The 16,406-nt window shown below is 32.0% G+C and overlaps 1 non-coding gene across 1 annotated transcript; it reads right to left on the bottom strand.

Annotated features, from left to right (window-relative positions):
* Positions 1-302: 302 nt before the first annotated feature.
* On the bottom strand, positions 303-409 carry LOC134368758 (U6 spliceosomal RNA). Its single transcript, XR_010022468.1, has one exon. It is a non-coding gene; the product is annotated as a U6 spliceosomal RNA (small nuclear RNA).
* Positions 410-16,406: the final 15,997 nt, after the last annotated feature.

Below are 16,406 nucleotides of genomic sequence, written 5' to 3'. Positions count from 1 at the left end.
GGAGGACATTATGCTAAGCAAAATGAGCCAGGCACAGAAAGACAAACACTGCATGATCTCACAAGTGTAACCTAAAAACGTCAAACTCATAGAAACAGAATATAAAAGTGATTACCAGGGACTAGGAGCTGGGGCAAATGGGGAGATGTTGGTCAAAGGGTACATACTTCAGTTTTAAGAAGAATAAGTTATGGAGACTTAATGTACCACGTGACGACTATAGTTAATAATAGTATATATTGTATAGTTAATTTTTATCCTGCAACTTAGCTGAAATCACTTATCATCTCTAAGAGTTTTTTAAAAATATGGAACGCTTCACGAATTTGCGTGTCATCCTTGCACAGGGGCCATGCTAATTTTCTCTGAATTGTTCCAATTTTAGTATATGTGCTGCCGAAGCGAGCACTATATTGTGTAGTTTAAATTTCCTAACTAGGTAGACCATAAGTGTTCTCAACACACACAAAAATGTTAACTAAAAAAAAAAAAAAAGTGTGTGTTATACTGATATAGAATTTTGCAGGTTTCAAAGCAATTCACACCTATCCTACTGATGCTTACCAAAACCGTATGCTATAGGGATTTGGGTAGTAAGAAATATTAAGACAAGTTAAGAACTAGAAAATGAAATATATTTATGAGTGCACAATAGAGATGGTCCATATCTAAGTAAGAGAGCTGAGGTAATTAAATACAAATTCTTTGCTTCTAGCAATTTTACTCCTAGGAATTTGTCTATGGAAATACTCATTGTTCTGGAAGAATCGTTGGCCAAAGTTGAAGTAAAGTTCCTTTCTTGCCAGGTTACATGTGAACAGGCTATATTCATAAGACAGTGAGTCAGACCCAAAAATTGAAGAAAAATACATTAATCAGATGGATTTTCCCCTGGTCAAATTATGTTAATTTACTCATATGTTTAGGATAACATAAAGTAATAATCAGATATTGCCCTCAATATATTTCAGACCTTTGCTAGTATGATGCTTTTTCTTAAAAGTTTTCAAATATCCAAGCACAAATGCCCAATCACTGCATATTAACACTCTCAATATTTTGAGATGTATACAAAAAGATGTTTTTTGATGTCCAAGAAATGGGATATAACTTGGGAAGTATTTTCTGTTCTTGCATGCCCTGAATCACTTCTTTATATAAAATATGATCAATTGAGAAGATAACCAGTGACAACTTTGCATTTTCACTGTGGGAACTGAGGGACAAACTTCCTCTCTTAACAGAAATATTGTAATTTTGTGAGCATTTGAAACAAAATACTTAATGTTGTCTTTTCTTTCTCCTTTTTTTTTTTTTTTTTTTTTGATTGGTAAGGGGATCACAACTCTCAGCACGGTGTGGCCCACACCATGCTCAGCTAGTGAGCACACCAGCCATCCCTATATAGGATCCGAACCCACGGCCTCAGTGCTACCAGTGCCGCACTCTCCTGAGTGAGCCACGGGGCCGGACTTTCTTTCTCCTGTTATAAATTATTTCATAGGACTTATAAATTTCTAAACTTTACTATGATAACATCTACTGACAGTGTACTAATTCCATATGTTCCTAAATAAAACAAGCACTGTCACATGGCAAATTGCCAAGATTTTGGCCAACAGAAGTAGTATTGTTCAAATAAATTCCCTAAGCACTAATACAGCTATGCAAATGTCAAGAGCCATCCTACTATAGGGAATGGCATGGGAGCCTCAGGAGCGACACCCCTTGTTCAGCTAGGCTGCAGGGGGTCCCATGTATGTGGCACGGCTCTGTGGAATTTCCTGTTTATTCACATTTGGTTGCTTGACAAGGCTTCCCAGAATTAAACAGCTTAACCTTTTGGCTTAGTATGGCTTTGGGAAATTCCGAGGACCCTGGAGTTTCTCAAAGAACATGTTAATAATACATCAAAATTAACTGGTTTATTTAAAGGGCATTGTCAGTACTGAGGGTGTTATTGATACATGTTCCCAGTATGGGTTGGCTCAATTTAATTTTGTTATTGATCTTTCCTATTAGTGATGTGTGCATTGATCCATTGTGGCTGTGGTCATGCTCTTGTACGTGTGGAATGAAGTTATGTTGGAATTTTATCTATGTCCCCCAGGGAGTCGGTGGGTCCGATTGCATTTACAACTAATTGATCACAACTAGTTACAGATTTCTTTGTTTTTTCCCCATTCCCACAGTTTCACTTGATTTACCAAGAACATGTTGTTTCCTTATTAATAATAAGAATGATATAGTGTGGTTTTGTTAGCTTGAGTAGGATCACTTAATTTTTCACTTTGACCCTTATACTGTTCCCAGAGTCAATTGGCAAGGAAACAAAAATTTTGTTATAGAGATGGATAGGTAAAATAGTAGAGATACACAAAAAGGTTTTGATATTAATAGATTTTGTTTAGATTATTTTAAAGTGTAATTGTTTTTAATAGTCATACAAAATATAATAGGACATTATACTTAAGTTTCATTATAAGAAATCATGTTATAGACATTGTGATTTTGGTTAAGAATTAGAATAATGAATATAAAACATTAAATTGTTAAATATAAATATAAGTAAGATTTAATAGGAGTTTAGAATATAAGTTTAGGTGTAAGTTTAAAAGGTTAAAAATTGTGATTCAGACCGAAAGTCTGACGTGTTGAAACTAAACATGCTGCTATTGTATAGTTTTCTGGCCACAAGCCACAGACTTTAGGGTGAACTATTGATGCATGAGTAGATGTTTTCATCAGAGGATGAGTGCTTTAAAACATTTTGACTTTTCCTTTTCAATAGAAATGAAATAAGAAATGTTTTGATTAAAAGATCAATCATTGTGTAAAAAATTATTTTAAAAGATATAAATAAAACAAGATTCATGTCGTTTCTGTCCACACTTGCATTAGAAATTTGTCGTCCATCTCTTTTTTTCGCCGACGCCACACCACCTATTCAGGTCCAACAAATCCTGTGGAGTTGGACTCTGTCATGCAAAGATTGCATACATACACATGCACACCCACAATTACAGACACTGAAATCACTATCCTTATATCCTTATTTATCCAGATGTTGAATCTAATTTCATTAAATATGGATAGCAGTCTAGATATCTGCAAATAGAAAATTCAATAACTTTAATACAGTATATAGGTAAATTAATACTATAAACCTAAAACGAAGAAGCAAATCTATATTTACTAATATAAAAAGATGTCCACAGTAAACTACATATGATATTTTATATGAAAAAAATATATATATATACACACACACACACATATGCCTTCATATTTTTATGGAAGCATTTATAATAAGCTCTTAATAGTAGTAATCTTGAGAATGTAGGAAAACTTCCAAATTCACTTAATATATTTTTCATAAGTGTCTTCATAACATACATGAATTATTTACTTAATAAGAAAATAACTAAATGCATAAGATAAATTGAAAAAGAACTGTGCATGGTATGGTATACCTTTACCTACATAAGATATGTACAGATATGTTTATATATGATGAAAAAGTAGAAGAATACATAGCTAATGTTTAATAGTTATTCTCTAGTGGGGTGAGGCTATGGTAGAAATTTCACTTTTTTATACTCTTTGAATGCTTCACAACCATTATGTATTACATAGTGATCTCTACATGGTAATTTTAGCTATTACATGAATTGAGTTAGTTTTATTATATATTAGAATTTTCTAAGCAATTGCAATTTTTTCCTCCTCTCAATTTATGCTCTTTAGAGAAATATGATGACCTAATATTCTAAGGATCTGGATAGGCTTCTAAAACTAATACAATTATTTAAATGTACTCATATTACCATTTATGAGGCATAGGAAAATTTTGAAATTTGCTTCAGAGTATATTTATTTGTCCTTTAATATTTAATACACTTTTATATATTCTTTTATTATTTTGTTCATAAATTAATTCAAAGGGAATGATTAAAGTAATATGCTTCAGTTAATAATCAAGAGGACTTTGGATGAATATGATGTATTTTATTGGGAATCATTACTGGTAACTAAAATTCTGATTCTCAGATTTAAAATATATTTGAAAAAACACTATCTTAATAATTTTCAATATTTTAGTTTTATTTACATTAATTTTATAGTTCCTCTTAAAACCAAAATATTTTGACTTAGGATAGAAAATTTTCAAACGAATGATTAAAAAAGCAAAGCCATAAATAAATAGGTCACTTTATCCAATGTTTGGAAACAGTTATGGCATATCAAACTTGTGCATACAAGTGAAACAAAACAAGCACATCTCCATGGCAAGTAAAAAAAATCAGATATTTTCCTTTGGAATTCTGATATTCTGTGTACCTTTCTGATATTACTAAAGAATATGTGGTCCACTGAATCTACCTAGGACTATCTCTCAATGGAAAATAAAACGACCATTGAAAACTAAAATCTAATATACACAAGGAAAGAATTGAAGTATATTTTTGATTTACCAAAAAGGAAAATGCATTTACTTAGTGATAACTTTATTTAAACTTTGTCGCATATGAACTCATATCACCACAACATCAATTTATAAAACCATATTTAAGGTTATAAAATTAACTGAAGAAAGAAGTGTATATCACATAATTTCTTTTTCTATAATTTAAAAAGGCATTTCCATATAAATAGTGTAAAGGATTCCCTTTAGGTAAAGTTTAATTATTTAGAAAACAACTGCTATTACTGTCATTAGATTTTTTTCAGTGAAAAGGGAATTATGGGAAATCATATGACTACCACCATAAAACACAATCAAACTAACAAAGTATTTTAAAATTTATATCTAAAAATAATTTTTTAACTTTTTTAAAAGACAAGTGGATATTTGTTGATTTTTATGACATTGAATATGAAGAGATAAAATACTTGGTATTAAATCACGAAAATGAGAAAGCAAAAATGTAGAGAGATATGCCCAAGCAATATTTTTTTAGGTGCTCTTTGTGTGATGAAAAATAGAATGCTTGAGTACCATTAGCTGTTGAAAACTAATTGAGTTGCCTATAAACAGTGAGCACACAGATTTGTAACAGATTATTAGCAAGTTCATTTACATATTGACTATAAAGCAAAATACTCATAGAATATTGATTCTGGAAGAAGAATTGTTTCCCAAATACGGGGTGCGTTTAGCAGGTGATATGCCAGACAATGGTCACAGCATTAAATAATTTGAATCACAGCAAGTGTATTAAAATTATTTCTTTTACTTATCCTGCTTATTTTACTTTTATTTTTTTTAATTGAAACATAATTGATTATACATACTCGTGGGGTACAAAGTTGAATAACAACACCTATGGACAATATGTGATGATCAAAACAGGATAATTAGTATATTCATCATTACAAAATGGAATCAATTTTTGTGACCCTTTACCAATTCCTCACTAACCTCCCCACCCTTTCCTATATCTAGTAATCATATTTATGTTCTCTACAGATAACCTACAGTGAGGGAGAAATATTTGCAAACTATGCATCTGATAAGGGATTAATGTCCAGAATATACAAGGAACTCAAAACAAGAGTAAAAAATCTAATAACCCAATTAAAAAATGGGCAAAGTGCTGAATAGGCATTTCTAAAAGAAAGACATGCAAATGGCTAATGGACACATGAAAAAGTGCTCAACATCACTCAGCATCAGGGAAATGCAAATCAAAACCACATTGAGATATCATTTCACCCTAGTTAGACTGGCTATGATCAAAAAGAGAATAACAATGCTGGAGCTAATGCAGAGGAAGGGGAAGCATCCTACACTGTTGGTGAGACTATAAATTGGTGCAGTCATTATAGAAAACAGTATGGAGTTTTCTCAGACATCTACAGATAGAATTAGCATACAATCCAGCAATCCTGCTGCTGGGTATATACTGAAAGGAATGGAAATCATCATGTCAAAGGGATACCTAAACTCTCATATTTATTGCAGCTCTATTTACAATGCCCAAGAGATGGAATCAACCCAAATGTCCACTGACAGACAATTGGATGAGGAAAATGTTGTATATATACACAATGAAGTACTACTCAGCCATAAAAACTAATCATTTAAATCTAAGTGTGGTGGACATATATAGACTATGCTGTTTGTGATAATTTGGTTTTCTGTTTGTTTTTAGTGTGTTTTTATGTTTTTTTTTATATATATATATATATCATGTTTAGGAAAATAAGTTTGAATACAGCCTTGGATGGCAAATATAATCTCTTATGAAAACTGGTTTTCATAGAAAGTCACATGACATAAGCATCTTATTTTATTTTCCTTAATTAAATCATCCAAATTTTAATATAAACATCATATTTTATAGGTAATATTAAATAACTTTTGAAAGGAGTGGATATTTACTATTATTTTTTAGTTTATTGTCATTTTGTGGCAGATTAGCACGATATCTTTCACTATTTTTTTTTCAGCACTGCAATTATAATGTTGGCTATTTGTATGTCTTCTTTTAAGAAATGTCTGTTCAGCTCCCTTGCCCATTTTTTAATTGTGTCATTTCCTTCCTTACCATTAAGTTGTTTGAATTCCTTGTATATGCTGGATATTATTAGATTCTTGTCAAATGCATAGTTTGCAAATATTTTCTTCCATTCTGTAGGTGTTTCCAGTTTTCCCAGCACCATTTATTGAAGAGGCTGTCCTTTCCCCAATGTATGTTTTAGTGCCTTTATCAAAGATTAGTTGACTGTTATTACATGAATTTATTTCTGGATTTTGTATTCTGTTCCATTGGTCCAAGAATCTGCTTTTATGCTGGTATCAACTGTTTTAGTTAATAAAGCTTTGTAGTATAATTTGAAGTCAGGTAGTGTTATGCCCCCAGCTTTATTCATTTTGCTCAAGATTTCTTTGGTTATTCAAGGTCTTTTGTTGTTCTGTATAAATGTTAGGAGTGCTTCTTCTATTTCTGTGAATAATATCATCAGTATTTTGATAGAGATTTCATGGAATCTGTAGATCATTTTGGGTAGTACAGACATTTTCACAACATTAATTGTACCAATCCATGAGCATGAAGTGTCTTCCTGTTTTGGGAAACCTCTTTAATTTCTTTCATAAGTTTTTGTAGTTCTCATTGCAGAGATCTTTCACCTCCTTCGTTACATTTATTCCTAGTATTTTATCGTTTTGGTAGCTACCCGTAAATGGGATTTATTTCTTGATTTCTTTTTCTGCTTGATCATTGTTGGTGTATGAGCATGCTACTGATTTTTGTGTACTGATTTTGTATCCTGCAACTTTACTGAATTCATTTATCAGCTCTAAAAGTTTTTCATTAGAGTATTAACTTTTCTCTATATAAGATCATGTCATCTGCAAACAGGGACAATTTGACTTTGTCTTTTTCAACTTGGATGCCCTTTGTTTCTTTCTTTTGCCTAATTGCTCTGGCTAGAACTTCAAACAATATGTTAAATAGGTGAGGTGAGAAAGTGTGCTCTTTACCCTTCTTTAATTGTGTGTGTGTGTGTGTGTGTGTGAGAGAGAGAGAGAGAGAGAGAGAGATAAAGAGAGAGAGAAAGAGACAGAGGGAGGGAGGAAGGGAGGGAGGGAGGGAGAGAGAGGGAGAGAAAGAGAGTGAGTTACCTGGGTTTAATTTTGAGGTAAGCAGAACGAATGCATGACCAAACACAAAACATAAAAATTCTCTTCCTTGGTGATAACATAAGGTATTCAATATCAAACTGAGCATGTTTAAATTGCTTAAGATAAACAAAAAAATATCCATCCATCTGGGGAATGTATATATTTGCAGTTAATTCATCTTGATTAACTAAAGTAGTTCTACTTAATCAAATATTCCATAGGAACAATATAGATTTTTTGTTATCAAAATTGGTTCCTTGCAATCTCTTTCATTATAAATTTCCTAGTAAAAGTTGGTTATTTTTGAGCAATCACATACAGAGCACATAAAAGTAATATAAGAAATATGCCCAAATAACAGTAACAGCAAATAAAAAATTGTCATTTACTCAATAATTAATATGTATCATATATTATGCTAGGAGTTTTATATAAATTATTTTATTTAGTCATCACAACAATCCCATGACTAAGTATTTTTCTCCCCATGGAACAAATGAGAAATTAAAATGCAGAGATTAAGACGCTTACCTAAGGTAATGCAGCTAGATAATACTTGGTGAAACCAGGGTGGAAACCAAAGTCGGCTTCTAAAATTCTTTACCTATACTAAAACCCCTTAAATACTAACAATGATTCCTTTGAGTGAAGAGATTAAAGCTATTTCTTATCATCTTCCTTATACTTGTTTGTATTTTTCAAGTTTTTTTCATTCAGTCTGTTTTATATTTATCTAAAATTATCAAATTTATTTTAATACAGTTCCTTCTTTATTGCATATAACAAGGGAGCCTTGCAGTAGTTGTTTGTTGTCTTTGTGTTTTCAGTAATTTTTTTTGAAATAACTTCTTCCCTTCCCATGCGTATCTCATAAAACTATCATTTATGGTACCAATGATTTTTTGTCTCAGGTATAAAACTTTCACTAAATTTGAGCTAACCAATGTATTTCATCTCACAGATTACAGCAACTGGTCCAGAAGTTTGTCACGTTACCTAGAGTCCTCCCCTGGCATTTATAATATTACTCCAGAATAAAGAATCTCCTTTCCACTAGGGTTACCAAATCCAGAGAAAATTAATATAAAGCTATTGGGGCTATCTTCCCTGTAATATGGAGAGGGTCTATCTGTAAAACGAAGTCAAATAAAGGGAGGTAGAGATGAGAGATGATTATCTTGATAATAATAATTCTTAGTTTTAGTTCTTAAACTCATCTTTCTTACAGTTTTTCCCTTTCCTTATTCTGGCATTAAAGTCCTGAAATGTATTAGTATATTTTCAAAGATCCTCAGCTGAATATGATGATTGGCTATGTGTGGCAATCACAGGACATGCTAATAATCCATCCCTCTTGAAACCTATGTTTTTCACTAAGATTTTTCTCTTAAACACTAGTCACTCAAGGTGCTTCACAACGAAAAGAGCGCTTTTCTTTTCACTATGCATTAGAGGATTCAAGAAGTCCCGCAGCAAAACAAAATAAAAAAAATTTAAAAACTGATTAATTGTTGAACCCAGAATTTCTCAGCTACAACTTTTTTCATTAGACAGTTATTAACACCCTGCAAAACACATTTTGGAATTGCTGCTTGATACAGTATATTTATAAACAATAACTTGTCAAGATTACATTCACTTTAGCAGTTTTACTGTAACTGAAAATCTGTTTCACACAAATTCTCCCCAGCCCTTTAATTATGCAATCGATTAAATCTAAATTCATATCACTGGATTCACCAGCGTGTTCCAGCTAGTCAGCATTATTTTTGATCTCAACTGTAATCCAGCATGTTACATATATTTCCCAGTTTGGAGTTATCTAAATATTTGATAAGGACAACTTATCAGGGTTAAGAATAAAGTTTCAAATTACTCTCTAGGTAATACTTTCCAAGTTAACACTGGTTGATTACTTGATATTATTGATATGAGATTATTCAACTGCGAATTTACCTAACACATTTATCATTAAGGTGACTTTTTTTTCCTTTCAAATTCAAGTATGTCACAAGAAGTTTTGTCATTTGGTTTACTGAAATCAAAGTTGATTTATACATAGTTTCTTGCGGTCTTTTAGCTGACTACCAATAGTATTTGCCCAAAGTATTTGAAATAAAATCTTCCAATTGCAGTTCAGAGTACAGCCCAAGGACTCTTTTCCTTAACTCTGCTAAGACCAAACCAGATTTTTTTTTAAAAAAAATTAAAATTTACAGAAAAACAGAACAACTCTAAACAAGACAATTAATGAACACAACTCACACTTATGCTCTGTGTTTTTTATAATTAGTGGCCTTGTTACTCGAAATGCTCTCCTACCTAGATATATAACTTTTTGCAATTAAAAAAAATATATATATATATTTTGCTGACCTGAAAATATTCCTGGAAGAAATCATTGAAAATAAAGTTCAAAGTGCTCATTTTAACTTTTTAATTAAAATTTATACATATACAATATATGTGTATATATATTCAGAAAAGAGCACCTATGACAACTGTATATCTTGAATAGCTTGAACTATTTTCAGAAACTGGACATAGTTATGTAACTAATACCCAGATAATGAAACAGAACCCCAGCACCAAGAAGTTCTCTTGCACACTCCCTTTCACTTGCTACCGCTCCAAGAATAACCACTATCCTAACTTATAACTCTATAGACTAATTTTTATCTCCTGGAAAAGAGCACATATCCAGGTTCATTAGATAAATTCTAGTTCACAGAATTACTCTAAATGTCTCAGTTGAAGAAACTCAATGTTTTACTTTAATATTGAATAACAAAGCATTGCAGTTAAGTTTTTTTTTAACTTTCTGGTTATACAATCTTGGGAAAATTGGTTAACCTCTCTGATCCTCCATTACTTCATTTTTCGAATGGAAGAAATAATAGGACCTATCTCACAGATCTGTTGTGAATAGTAAATGTTTTATAAATATATATGGATTGACATATATATAATTATAAATACACATGTATATATATTCTGTAATGCATGGCACCTCACACACAGTAGACAGTCAAATGATGTTGTTATTACTAAAATTCAAATACTTAGAAATACTCAAATATTTTTAAAATTATTATTATTATTATCAATTGAAATCAGTACTAATTAAATCTACTGTGTTAAGAAACAATGTTTTAAAGTTTTTATCAAATAAAAAATGATGCATTTTTATTGAATCTGGTTATAAACACTAACATAATGAACATCATGTTCTTGAAAGATTTATTCAACCATTGTATATTTCATTTTGTGTTTATAGTGATCAATTTTAGAATGTTTCAGAGTTTATCTTCTGCATTACAGTAATTTAAAAATACTTTACCCTGATATGGAGGTATGTCAATAATCTGTCAGCACATTCTTGACTCACACAAAGATCAACATCAAAAGCCATTGATAGTTACCAAACATTTTAGAAAATGTCTGGCTAAGGTAATAAACCATGAAAGTTGCTTTTGATTTTTTTAACAGTTTCAGTATTTTTCTATAACATCAGAATGTGAATCATCTATCATGTTTGAATAATAGGTATTGAGAATTCATGTACAATTGTATTTAGTTCAAGTACAGAATTATAAAAAGAGAATGTGCCACAAATATACAAATATTTAGGTAAAGACGTGCTTTTTGTTTCCTGTTGTTTAGTTTTTTTCTGTTTTCCTAGTATGTCAGGGTAATTATTTCAAGGCGACATTTCAGTAAAATACTAGAAGTCCATGCTTTTATTGACATGGACTTTTTTTTAAAACAACTTCTTTGAGGTATCGTTTACATACGATGGAATTCATTTGTTTAAATTGTATAACTCAGTGATCTTTAGTACATTTAGAGAGTTGTGCAAAAATCACCACAATCCATTTTTTTTTCTTTTTAACATTTCCATCACCCTAAAGAGATCCAAGCATCACTTTTTTACGTCAATCCCTGTTTCCCATTCACAGACCCAGGCAATCACTAATTTACTTTCTCTTTCTATAGACTTACCTTTCCTGTACATTTCAAATAAATGATATTGTATGGTATGTGGGATCTTTCGCATCTGGCTTCTTTGAGTTAGCATAAGGTTTGTGAGATTCATCCATGCTCTAGCAAGTTTCAGCACTTTGTTCCTTTTTATTACTTAAGAGTATTCCATTACATGTATTTAACACACTTAGTTTAACCATTCTAGAGTTGATGGACATTTTAATTATTTTCACTTTTTGGCTATCATAAATAATGCTGCTGTAAACATTCACATTACAATGCTTTGTGTGGGAACAGGTTTTACTTTCTCTCAGGTAGATGTCTAAGAGTGAAATTACTGTGTCATATGTAAATTGACATTTAAACTTTTTAAAAAATTGCCAAAGTGGCTGCACAAAATTACCCTCTCACCAGCAATGCATCAGGGCTCCAGTTCCTACACATTATTATTAGCACTTGTTACTGTCAATTTTTTGAATTTTGCCTTTCTAGTTAATGTGTAATGGTATCTTATTGTGGTTTTTATTTGCATTTACCAGATGACTAATTATGTTGAGCACCTTTTCATGTGCTTAATCACCATACAGATACATCGTTTAGTAAAATGTACATTGAGATCTTTGTCCCATTATTTATTTGGGTTTTTTGTTTCCTTACTGTTGAGTTATGAGTTCTTTTTATATTCTGGACTTGTAAGTCATTTATGAGATATATAATCTATAAATATTTTCTCCAATTTTGTACCTTGCATTTTCACTTTCTTTATGGTCATTTTTAATGTTGATGACCACTATATTAAGTTTTCTTCTATTTCTTGTGCTTTTTGTGTCAGATCTAAAGAATCTTCAACTAACGTATGGTCACAAATATTTACTTATATGCTTTCTTTTAGGACTTTTATAGTTTTCATTCTTTACTTTATGTCCATTATCCATTTTGAATTAATCTTTGTCCATGACAAGGTATTTGTCCGAAACAATACTTTTGCATATAGATATCCAGTTGTCTCAGCACAATTTGTTGAAAAGACTATCTATTCCTGATTGAATTGATTAAATCTTTGTCAAAATCAATTGACCGTAAATGTAAGGTTTCATTTGGAAATCTAAATTCTATTCCATTGGTCTAAGTTTATTGTTATGCCAGTGCTACAGCATCTTGATTATTATAGCATCATGTTATGTTTTGAAAGGAAGAAGTACAAGTCTTCAAACTTTCTTCTTCATTGTCGAGATTGTTTTGACAATTCTGGGTCTCTTGAATTTTTGTATAAGCATTAGAATCAGCTATTCAATTTTTACAAAGAAGGGAGCTGGTATTTTGATAGGTTGTTATTGAATGTATACATCAAAATAGGGAATATTGCTGTCTGATAACGTAGAGTCTTCCAATTAATGAACATGGAATATCTTCTCCATTTATTTATATATTATTTATTTTTTTTTAGCAATGTTTTGGAGTGTTCAATACCAAGTCTTCTACAGCCTTTGTTAATTTTATTTCTATGTATTTTATTATTTTTTACATTACTCTAAATGAGATAGTTTTGTTAATTTCATTTGAGATCATTCATTGCTAAGATATAAAAATGCAATTAATTTTTTGTATATTTATCCTGTAAACTGTGACTTGGCTGAAATAATTTATTCCTGTATAGAGAGAAAGAGAAGAAGAGAGAAAGGATGGGAAAAAAGGGAGAGAATGCCTTATTAATTGTTACATAAATGTTTATGTTGTCTGCAGATTAAGATATTTTACTCTTTCAGATTTCCAGTTTGAACTCCTATTTCTTTTTCTTGCCTGATTGTACTGGCCAGAGACTCCACTGCAATATTAAGTAGAAGTTGGTGACAGCAGAAATCCATGCCTCATTAGCATTCATTCAATCTTTCAGCATTAAGTATGATGTTAGCTTTGGATTTTCCATAGATGCCCTTTATTAATTTGAGGAAGTTCAATTTCGTTTGTTGAAAGTTTTCTTTCTTTCTTTTTTAATCATTGAGGGTGTCAGATTTTCTCAAATGACTATTGTTCATTCTTGAGATGATCTTCTGTTTTTTGTCTTTTCGTCTATTAATATGGTATCTTATACTAATTAACTTTTGCATGTTGTCTTAGTATTTTTTGTTTGTTTGTTTTTGTCTGATAAAACAATAACCTGAGTGGCTTATAAACAACAGAAATGTATTTCTCATACGAGTTTTGGGGGAATACAAACATTAAGACCCTAGAAGATATTAAACAGACTTTGCATTTCTGGAATAAATCCCACTTAGTCATGATATGTAATCCTTTTTATATTTGGCACAATTTAGTTTGTAATATTTTGCTAATGACTTTTGTGTCTATATTAATAAGAGCTATTGGATTCTAGTTTTATTTTCTTCTGATATCTTATTCTGGCTCTGATAACAGGGTAATATTGGAATCATAGAATGGGTTGAGAAGTGTTATCTCCTCCTCAATTTTCTAAAAGCGTTTGACAAAAATTATTATTTTTTTCTAACAATGATGCTATAATTAACCACTTAAGGCATTTGGACCCTAGATTTTATTTCTGAGAAGTTCAAAAATTACTCATTCAATCTCTTTAGTTGTCATAGTTTTAATAAGATTTTGTAGTTCATCTTGAGTTAATTTTGATAATTTGTGTTTTCCTAAGATAGTGTCCATTTCATGTAATTTTATCTAGTTTGTTAGCATGCAGCTGTTTTCAATATTCTCAATCTTTTTTCTTTTTTAAAATTTCTTTAACGTCAGTAGTATTTCCTCATTCCTAATTTTAGTATTGTGAGTAATCTTTTTTTCTTGGTCAGTCTAGCTAAAGGTTTGCCAATAGTATTGATCTTTTCAATGAGCTAACTTTGAATTTTACTGGGTTTTTATTCCTATTTTTTAAAAATTTTCTGTCTCACTTATTCACCTTTGATTCTTATTTCTCCCCCCATTCTGCTTTCTTTGTGTGTAGTTAGTGCTCTGTTTTAGTTGCTTAAGATGGACATTTACGTTATTTAACTGAGAGCTTTCTTCTTTCCTAAGATTGATGTTAACAGCTGTAACTTTCTTCTAAGCACAGCTCCAAATAATGTCTAATATTACTTATGATTCATTCATTGGCCCATTGGTTATTTAGAGGTACTTAATCTCCCAATATTTGTGAATTTTCCCAATTTCCTTCTGTTACTGAGTTCTAATTTAGTTTTATTGTTGTCAAAAATAACTTTTACATGACTTTTGAATTTATGGAAACTTTTTTTATAAGCTAGCATATAGACAATTCTGAAGAATCTTTCTTGTGTGCTTGAGAAGAATGTCTACTCTACTGTTTTGGGGTGGTGTATACAGTTAGGTCAAGTTATTTTATAGATTTTTTTTTAAGTCTCATAACTTTGGTGATTTTATGTCTAGCAGTTCTATCCATTGAGTGTGGAACATTGAGTTCTCCAAGTATGATTGTTGAATTGTTTATTTCTCCCTTCGTTTCTGTCACTTTGCTTTATATGTTTTGGGGCTCTGTTGTATATGTGGACATAGGCTTTTAAATTATATTTTATGCATGAATCACTTGCATGAAAGTAGAGTAATGAACCCCCCAAAAATCCACTCCTCCATGAAGGCAACAATAATACAGGGAAAAATGGTCAAAATCAACTTTTCTAGAACTCTGGAAAATAACCAAAATCTTCAGAACACCTGAGAACCGTTTTTTTTCAGAAAAAGTGGCTGAATGTCAGTAAGAACAGTGAGTACTTTTGCATTTTACCTTGCCCTATTCCTATCCCTCTCCCTGTAGCTCTCTGGTAGACTTGAAAAATCAACATCACAATAAGGATAGCTGTGAAAACCAGCAGATAAGCAGTTAATAGAGGGTGCATACAGGTTTGGAGCTAATCCAAAATACCATCCACAAGGAATTATCATTATTCAATTTGTTTGGCAACTCCCTAAAAACTCCATTCTCAGTGTTTGCTTTGATCTGATCTGGCTCAGAGATCACTCTGCATGAAGCTTATCCCTAGGAAGTTGAAAACAACCAGGAACAACTGTTTAGCATTTTAGCTGATTTCAGTGGCAATACCAGTTGTGGCTAACTAAAAGCTAAGCAAAAAAGTTGAAAGGAAAAACTATTGAGTAAGATGTTATTAAGGGGTTTTAAAAAGCTCTGACATATTCCAGGGAATCTGGAAGATCACATGCATGTTCTGAGCTGTTTTCATGCTCCGGAAAGACCTGAGAAGGCCTTAATCTCTCATTTCTGGCTGACATGAGGCTTTATATAAGAGGAAAATTGTAGGGAAAATATAGGAAAATGGTCAGGGCCCCTCAGATGTTCAGAATCTTACTAAGCATTTGATGTAAATTTGCATGTGCGCCCAGGAGTTCCTTGGTTATTGTCTGATTTAATTGCATATGTGCACCCAGGTGTCCTGGGTTATGGACTTAAGTATAAAGGATGAGTGGCTCTGATCCACAGCACTCCCTTCCCCTTAAGGTGCCCCCCCGGGAGGGGCATGGCGAGGCCGCTACTGCTACTAGAGGCTGTTGCTGCAAGCTGTTGCTGCCAGTGCCTGCAGGATGCCCTGAGAATGCCACCACCACTGCTGCCTCTAGACCTGCTGTAAGCTGCTGCAAGCTGCTGCTGTTGCTGAAGAAGTTGAGGACTAAGCTCGTGTTATCTGCCAACAGCTCCCAGGATCTTTCCTAATTACCTAGCATGGACCTGAGTGTGAGAGGTCTATGACCCAGCCCTGAATGTGAGGGGTCTGGTGACCCAGTGTGCACAACAGGTTTG

Source organism: Cynocephalus volans, chromosome X (assembly GCF_027409185.1).
Source record: "Cynocephalus volans isolate mCynVol1 chromosome X, mCynVol1.pri, whole genome shotgun sequence".
Taxonomy (NCBI): domain Eukaryota; kingdom Metazoa; phylum Chordata; class Mammalia; order Dermoptera; family Cynocephalidae; genus Cynocephalus; species Cynocephalus volans.
This window is presented reverse-complemented; position numbering and strand designations above follow the sequence as displayed.